Source organism: Penaeus monodon, unplaced genomic scaffold (genome assembly GCF_015228065.2).
Source record: "Penaeus monodon isolate SGIC_2016 unplaced genomic scaffold, NSTDA_Pmon_1 PmonScaffold_16478, whole genome shotgun sequence".
NCBI lineage: Eukaryota > Metazoa > Arthropoda > Malacostraca > Decapoda > Penaeidae > Penaeus > Penaeus monodon.
The window spans coordinates 1-7,948 of record NW_023645794.1 but is presented as its reverse complement, the minus strand read 5'-3'; the positions used below and the strand labels follow the sequence as shown (position 1 = coordinate 7,948).

The 7,948-nt window shown below is 37.8% G+C and overlaps 1 pseudogene; it reads right to left on the bottom strand.

The window, feature by feature from the left end:
* Positions 1 to 2,952: 2,952 nt before the first annotated feature.
* Positions 2,953 to 5,291, bottom strand: LOC119569552 (annotated as a pseudogene).
* Between the last annotated feature and the right edge of the window lie 2,657 nt (positions 5,292 to 7,948).

Genomic DNA, 7,948 nt, shown 5'->3' with positions numbered 1-7,948 from the left:
TCATAAAATATTCATCTAATTTATTTATGGTAATTTTTTTTTTTTTTTTTTTTTTTTTATGTCATTTTCATATTATATACACATAATATACACAACACAACACACACCACACACACATACACACCACACCACACAAAAACAACAATATATATATAATATATATATATATATATATATAATATATATATATTAATATATATATATATATATATATATATAGGTGTGGTGTGTGTGTGTGTGTGTGTGTGTGTGTGGGGTATATGATATACATACATTATATATATATATATATATATATATTATATATATAATATATATATATAATATATATATATATATATAATATATATATATATACACACACACACACACACACACACACACACACACACACACACAAACACACCCCCACACACACAAAACTCACACACACAGACAAACAAAACATACCACACACACACACACACACAAAACACCACACACCCCACAAAACACACACACACACACACAACACACACACACACACACACACATATATATATATATATATATATATAAAATATATATATATATATTTTTATATATAAGTATGTATATATATATATATATATATATTAATATATATATATATATAATATATATAATAAAATATATAATATATATATATATATATATATATATGCTCTTCCCTCTCTCACGCTTTTTGTGGTCACTGGAAACAAATGATTCTGAAGCGGACCGGGAGGTTTGCCACGACCAAACCTATAATCAGCAGCAAAAAAACAGCGGCACCTGAGAGACGCTCCAGCAGGGGCGTGTCCAAACCCCCTTTGGAAATGACCACGAGGTGGCGTGCAGAAGTCTTGGTGGTGAGACTATACACTGGCAGAGGGGGCTCACCAGATCTAATTTTCTAATTGCTCAGAGGCAATGTACGTGTGTATATAATTTATTATATTTTTTTTTTTATTTTTAAGGGATGAAAGATGGGATGAGGATGTATGGTTTAGTGGATGTTGAAACGCTGTGACCATTTTTTTTTATTGGTCGTTACTATTTGGGTTCGACAAAAAAAAAAAAAATCTTCAAGCATTTTTTTTTTCATTTTAGGGTACTGCTTTATTTCTTCAGGGAACAATATAAAGACCACTATTTTTTCGCGGGAATAGTGAGGAAGTGGTACTTAGATTATTGTATCAATAAGGCAAGGGTGTCAAGAAGTCAAAGATCACACCCCACACATTCTATATATATATATATATATATATATATATATATATATATATATATATTTTATATATATATATATATATATATATATATTCAAGTTGATAAGGAGTGTGTGGGCAAAAGTTTTTACCTGTAGCACTAAAGGGAAATAAAAGACATTGAGAAATGAATAATTTATTTCAAGAAACTTCAATATTAGCTTAAATATTGATATGATGTTCAATATTCACTCCCCTTTGGTCCCCAGATGATAAAACATTATCAAATCCCGTAAGTGGCAACTTTCGAATTAATAGCTGTCGTCTTTTTCCATTCACATGTATACCATAGAATCTAGAGACTCTCACCCAATAGTGGTTTGATGCCAGTGGTCCTCCAGTGGGTCTTTAATTTCATTTTTCGGAATGGTTCAAGCCACCAACTCTTCTGCAAAACAGATGATGGCCGCAAGCACAGGGAGTAGGCAACAAGCACAGGGAGTTGGCGGGCACTCGATTCCTCCTCGGTGTTGTCTGTTATTCTTTATTCTATTTATATACTGAATAAAAAATTGTCTGTTCTGGGAAAATATAATACTTGGAGAGATGCCAGCCTTTTTTTTCCCCGATTCTGTGCACGTGAGACTACGTGTTCGTGAGTAATATTGTGTTTTGTAATGAGGTGTAATTAAATAACAGCATGGAAGGCATGTGTGAATGTATAATACTTTATTAGATTCAAAAAGGAATAGGATAGGGTGAAATGAACTATTAATCAGTTCTCCAGCCTTTACATATTTTAATAATCAAGAGCATTACATGCGTCTTGAAGGAAGAAAAAGTATGGAATAAGAAAACCCTAAACAAAAACATAGAAAACGATACAATAGGTAAATTGAGGGGAGGACTTAAGAAAAGGGTACAGTCAACACCCCACAGTCGAGTACTCGCTAACTTTACCTTTTGAGCCTCTCGGAAATATATACAATACTCTCATCCTACATCTCAGTCACACATCTAAAGCTTTCTAAAGATAAGGACTGATAACGACTCGAAATATATTGTCAGCATATTATATCATTCAATAGTTATTGGCCTCTGCATAAGTGCGTCAGATCAACGATTTAAGATTTATGAAATAAATATTTTAAAGGTATTTTTCCAATCCATGACACAAAAACCAAAAAATCGCTGATCTTTCGATATATCTATATATTTAAATAACAATCTCCCATCAGTTTTTGTACATATATATCAATATATAATTAATGGGGGAGCACTGGGATGAGCGTTATCCTTTATCCAGGTAAAGATATAACATCAAGGTCAGCATACTTAAGGTTGTACAAGGACAATTTTCCCGTGAGAGAAATGGATAGTCAGGTCGAAGGTGTGAAGGAAGGGTTGCCATATAGGAGTGTTAATGTCTCAATTGTTCAACCGAATCGGGGGGAAGTTTCTTCGGGTGCCTGACGATGCGGGGGTACTGCTTCACCAGCATCTTGCCCTCGGGGATGCTGGGGGAGCCGACGAACTCGCGGGGGCCGGACAGGCGTTGAAGGCGCGCTTGGCCCGGCCCTGGGGCTCCTCCTCGAGCTCCATGTCTTCGGCGGGAATATCTTAGCCCAGGCGCGGGGGAGTGGTTCATGGAGTAGCTGGAGTAGCGTAGTAGTTGGGCACGACGTATCTCTTGCTGCGCTGGAGGCTGAGCGCGTCCTTGGCCTCGGCTTCGCTGCGCTGGGTTTTACTGGCGGCGGCAAAAAACGGCGGGCTGAGCGGTGGTGGTCTGCTGGGGCTTCTGGCTGTCGTCGCAGTTGTCGCAGAAGGAGGAGAGCGGGACGGGACGGAGCGGCGGTGGCGGATGCTGTTGCGGGGTTCTTCTTCTCTCCTCCTTGAAGGCTTCGAACATTTCGTCGATGTCTCCTTGGTCGATGCTGAAAGCGAAAGACCGCGAGGGTATTACACTTATTTGCCAAGGTGTGAAGTTTTGCAGAAAGAACGGGGTTAAGATAATGTTATAAATACAGCTATATAGATAGAGGACACAGCATGTTTTCCCCATTCAACTTCTCGTCCTCTAAGATTTCTTCTGGATTGCCACATTTATCTACATCTTCCTTGGCAACAAAACAAAAGAAGGAAAGTTTCTCACAGCATACAAAATTCTCATTAAAGTAAAAAAAATCCCAATAAATGCAGATTGTACACAGAAGTCACACGCACGCAAAATTTTGAAACTGACAACAATAAAATAAGAAGCAGAGACCCCGAGCCTCCTTACATGACGGGCAGCTCCTCTTCGGGGAGTCCGAGGCTGAACTCCAAGGGGGAAGTCTCAGAGCGTCCGAACCTGATGAAGTTGCGGTTGGGGCCGCGTCCGAAGCGGAGGAAGTTGCGGTTGCGCTTGTCCATGGCAGCGTCTCCGCGGCCGAATCTGAAAGCGAAAATCGACCGAATTTATTGGTGTAATTTTGGATTTTCTATAAGGATTTCCCCGTGGGAATTTTGATTTGGATATTTCAAATAATTTCAATATCAGATTTAATACTTTAGAATTCGCATCTTATCGCATGTTTACGTGATCATTTCATTTGTTTGTTAATCAATTATCACCTGTGTTAACTCACCTGAGGAAGTTACGGTCTCCACGTTTTCATCACCACGTCCGAACCTGGAGATAAAAAGGGGATTATTATATGTCCATGTTTTTGAGAGGGTATGTGTGTAGTGCTAATGGTTATCTGTAAGTTGTGCATTCGAGTACACATGTGTGTGAGGATGTGTATTTCTCGTGCGCGGTTGGGTGTATGTGTTGTTGTGGATATGCAAGTTCCGATTTATGCTTTGGATGTATGTGTGTATGAGCGCGGATATGTGTGTATATGCGTGTGGATAAATCAGTTGTATTGTTTTCTGATTCCCCCTTAATCAAAAACTTATCCACCCCTTCCGTGATCTTTCAGTCAGCTAACCTCATAACCTTAACACGATATAACACAAAAGTAACAAAATAGTAAATAATCATTTGGGCTGTCAATTTACGCACAAAAAACACACTCAGAATTATCATGACGCAGAACCCTAAACAGAACCGGAAAAAGCCATCCCCACACTCATTTCTCTGCTTACGAAGGGGGAAACAACAGTATCCAATTACTAGCAACTTGTCATTTCCTTATATCACCCTACAAATATCCTGCGGGTGAGGATGGAAGAGATGAGGGGAGGAACCCTTCATTACGGGTTTTTAGTGTCTCTCTTAATTCTCCTCGTCCATATGGCGGTCTGCTTGGTAGTTATTAGTGGGAGTAGTTCGCAGTGTGTGAATGGGTGATCGATGTGTCTGATGTGTTTATTCCCTTGGCTAGTGTGTTTTGTGGGTTTTATAGGATGTTTGTTTTTCCATGTTTCTTTCCAATTTCATTATGTTTATTTTTGTATTTTTTTTTGTCTTCAGTATTTAGCTTGTTATCATTTCCCTCTTTATTCCCTCCATTTCCGCAATTTCATTTATTCTTTTCGGTTTCGCCCTTTTTTATTTTTCTCCGTTGTTTTTCTTTCAATCCCCTTCTTTCATCTAATTTTATATTACTTCTTACTGCTATCTATTCCCCAAATTGCATTTTCCCCTCTTTCTCATCCACTTCTCTTCTCATTTCACCAGTCTCGTATATATATTCTATTCCCTTTTCAACTCTTCTTACATCTGTTTCCCTTCCCACAGTATATCCCCCCTTCCTTTTTTTATTCAAGGCCTATGCATCACATAACCCCTGCTTCTGCCTCCCTCCCCTTTCCCTGTTCACCCACTAAGGTAGTTCTTGTTCGAGTATCCTCTCTTGGTGTCCTCCTGGGTGGCCATCATAGGGGCGAATCTTCAGTTCCCAAAGCCTGGCTCTCGGGAGGAAAATACTTGAGGAGGCGTTTGTCTGGGGAGGCGAAGGCATCGTCTTGGCCCTGGGCGAAGTCCTGCGAAGACGGCTCAAGGGCTCCCACTACTGGGGGCACTGGAGAGGACCTGGGATAGTGGCTGCAGGTGATGACCGCGAGGAGAGCCAGACTGCGAAGAACATGGTGTTGGTTCTGGAAAGAGCGAAAGAAACTGTCGTCAAGAATTGGGACGTTTTTTCTTCTTATTTTTCGGCATGTTTAAAGACTTTTAAATGTAAATGCTGTAAAATATTCTTTTTTTCGTGTCAGAGATATACACATTAACAGGGAAGTAGAATTTAAAATTGCAACACTAGATAACTGATGTAAGGGACGGGTATACATATTACACGTAAACACAAAAGGGCCCGCTTCCCTTGCTTTTTTGCATCTGCCTTTTACATTATCTCATATTAAGCTAATTCCATAGATAATTCTAATGAATATCGGAGTAAGCAAAGGTTAGGCACACGTGAAATTACACTTCGTTTTGCCCTGACATCAAGGTTTGGGAAGCCTGCATGATGCCCTCCCCCAATTTTAATTTACGAAATTTTCACCCACAATTAAAAAACGCGGCATTCATTCGCTGTGGGATATTAAAGTTTTACATACATTTAAAATATATATTTGACCCTAATTGCCTCCAACTGTATAAAAGTAGGCTGCCTGATTTTTTTTTTTTCCTCGCGTAATATTTGATTATATTTATAGAGGGATTGCGTTTTAAACTTTTCTTCACTTACGCGGGAACAAAAACACTAGTTTGGTGTTATGCTTTGTTATATGTTTCCCTTTCATGAATATGATGATTTAGATGCGTTACAATAGAGTATATTGAATTTGGAGTAAATTGTTGGTCTTACCAGGGTTGTCTCTCATATATTTACATCGTTATTTGAATCTGAATATATTTTTATATTTCTCATTTTCGATTCTCGGGTCCAAATGGCCAGGCCGAATATATATTGAAATATGTCTCAATATATATTCCTAACGAGAGAGAGCAGAGGCTAATAAGTAAGTTCAGAAATACTGCAACTTTACAACACGAATGAATTAAGGAAAGAATCAAGGAAAGCAAGTATATCCCCCTACATGTATTTTTTGATGAATGAAAGATTCTGTAAAATGTAGAGATGGCACTGCACACAGATTAAAATAGAATCACAAGTACATTCCTTACGAGGACAAGAGTAAAATACCCCAGGGCAAGGGGTAACTCAGTTATACTTTAGAGGGGGCGAGCTGGTGAGTTTGAAATGTAAATTTTTATACACATATGTTTTTAAGACTTAGCAGATTATTTGATGTGGGTTTTATGAGCTTTCCTTTTCAGATTTTCTTTCTGTAAGATATTTACACAAATAAAAAAAAAAGAGGATATGTGTGGTTTATAGGAACTTATATAAAATAGTCGTATTGGGATGTGTGATCAGAAGTGTTCCGTGGTTTGCCGTCTAACTTTCCCCGGACGGAAAGGGAGAGAAATGATCGCTCAACAAAGGGTTTAAAATAATGCAAAATAGGAACTGGAAAAAAACGTGCGGAAAAAAAAGAGGAAAGAGAGGGGCAGGAAATAAAAAAAGGGAAAGGGAAAAAACGAAAAACTGATAAAAAAGTGAAAGGCAAAAGGGAAAAGGGGGAGAGAGTGTTTGCAGCCCTGGCAAAACCCTGGAAAAAATTACCAAAAAAAAAATGTTTACAAAACTGGCCAGTGCAGTTTTCTGGAGCTCCCCCGGCCCCATCACAAACCGAAAGAAATAAAATAAAAAACGCCCATTTTAAAGAGAAAGGGGAATTTATTTTCATCTAATTTTTTTAAAAAGCAAAATTTCAATCTCGGTAACCAAAGGGAAAAGGAAGCCTGATGAAAGAACAAAAACCCCGGGAATATTTTGACCATCAGTGATTAAAAAAAGAAAAAAGGGGAGAAGAAAAAAAAAAAACAGGGAAGCGCCCAAACACTGCGGGGCCCTCACGTTTAAAATTTGGGGGGCGACCCTAAGGGGTTTTTTGTGTGACATGGTGTTGAGTGTCTACTTTTGGGTGTCTTAAAGTACGTATGTATGTCTGCGTGTGTGTTTTGTGTGTGATTTGGCGCATGGAGTGGTATGTGGGTAATAAAAGTGTTATCAGTGATACCAAACACAAAATTTTAAAAAATATGTCATACAAAAATGTAAAAAAAAATAAAAAGAAATGAAATAAATAGACGGAAAGAAAGGGGATCTAGAAAAAAAAGAGAGTGATAGCACTTTAGAGTCGCCTGAAGGAATCAGCATCGTCGCCTCCCCCTCCCGAGACGCCCCACGATTGCTATGTACGTTGCTCCCCCAAAAGAGGTTTGTTGAGGGAATTTTTTTAGCTTTCCCTTGTTCTTTGTCGTTTTTTTTATAAATGTATTTTTTTTTTCGAAATCGCAATTGTACTATTTTAATCAGATACACGATTGTATAAATGATTTTATTTCTAATTTACAAACTCGGCCATCTCGCGATTTTTAAAAAATACATCTACGAAAAACCCAAATTTTCAGGTAAAAACAAAAATTGTAGATTTTTTCCCTTTTTTTAGAAATATTTTTTTTCAGAATCACCTCGTGTTTCATCCAAACAATACAATTTTTGAAAATGAATGATATATTTTAGTCACACGGGGTGAAAAAGGGGGTGCATTTGCAATAAATTTCAGGGACCCTTTTTCTTTTTTGCTTTTTTTTTTTAAAACCCCCCGCCCCATTTTGGGTTTCCGTTATTGGAACAAAAAAAAAAAATTTTTTAAAAATTCGGGAAAATTTTTTTATTTAA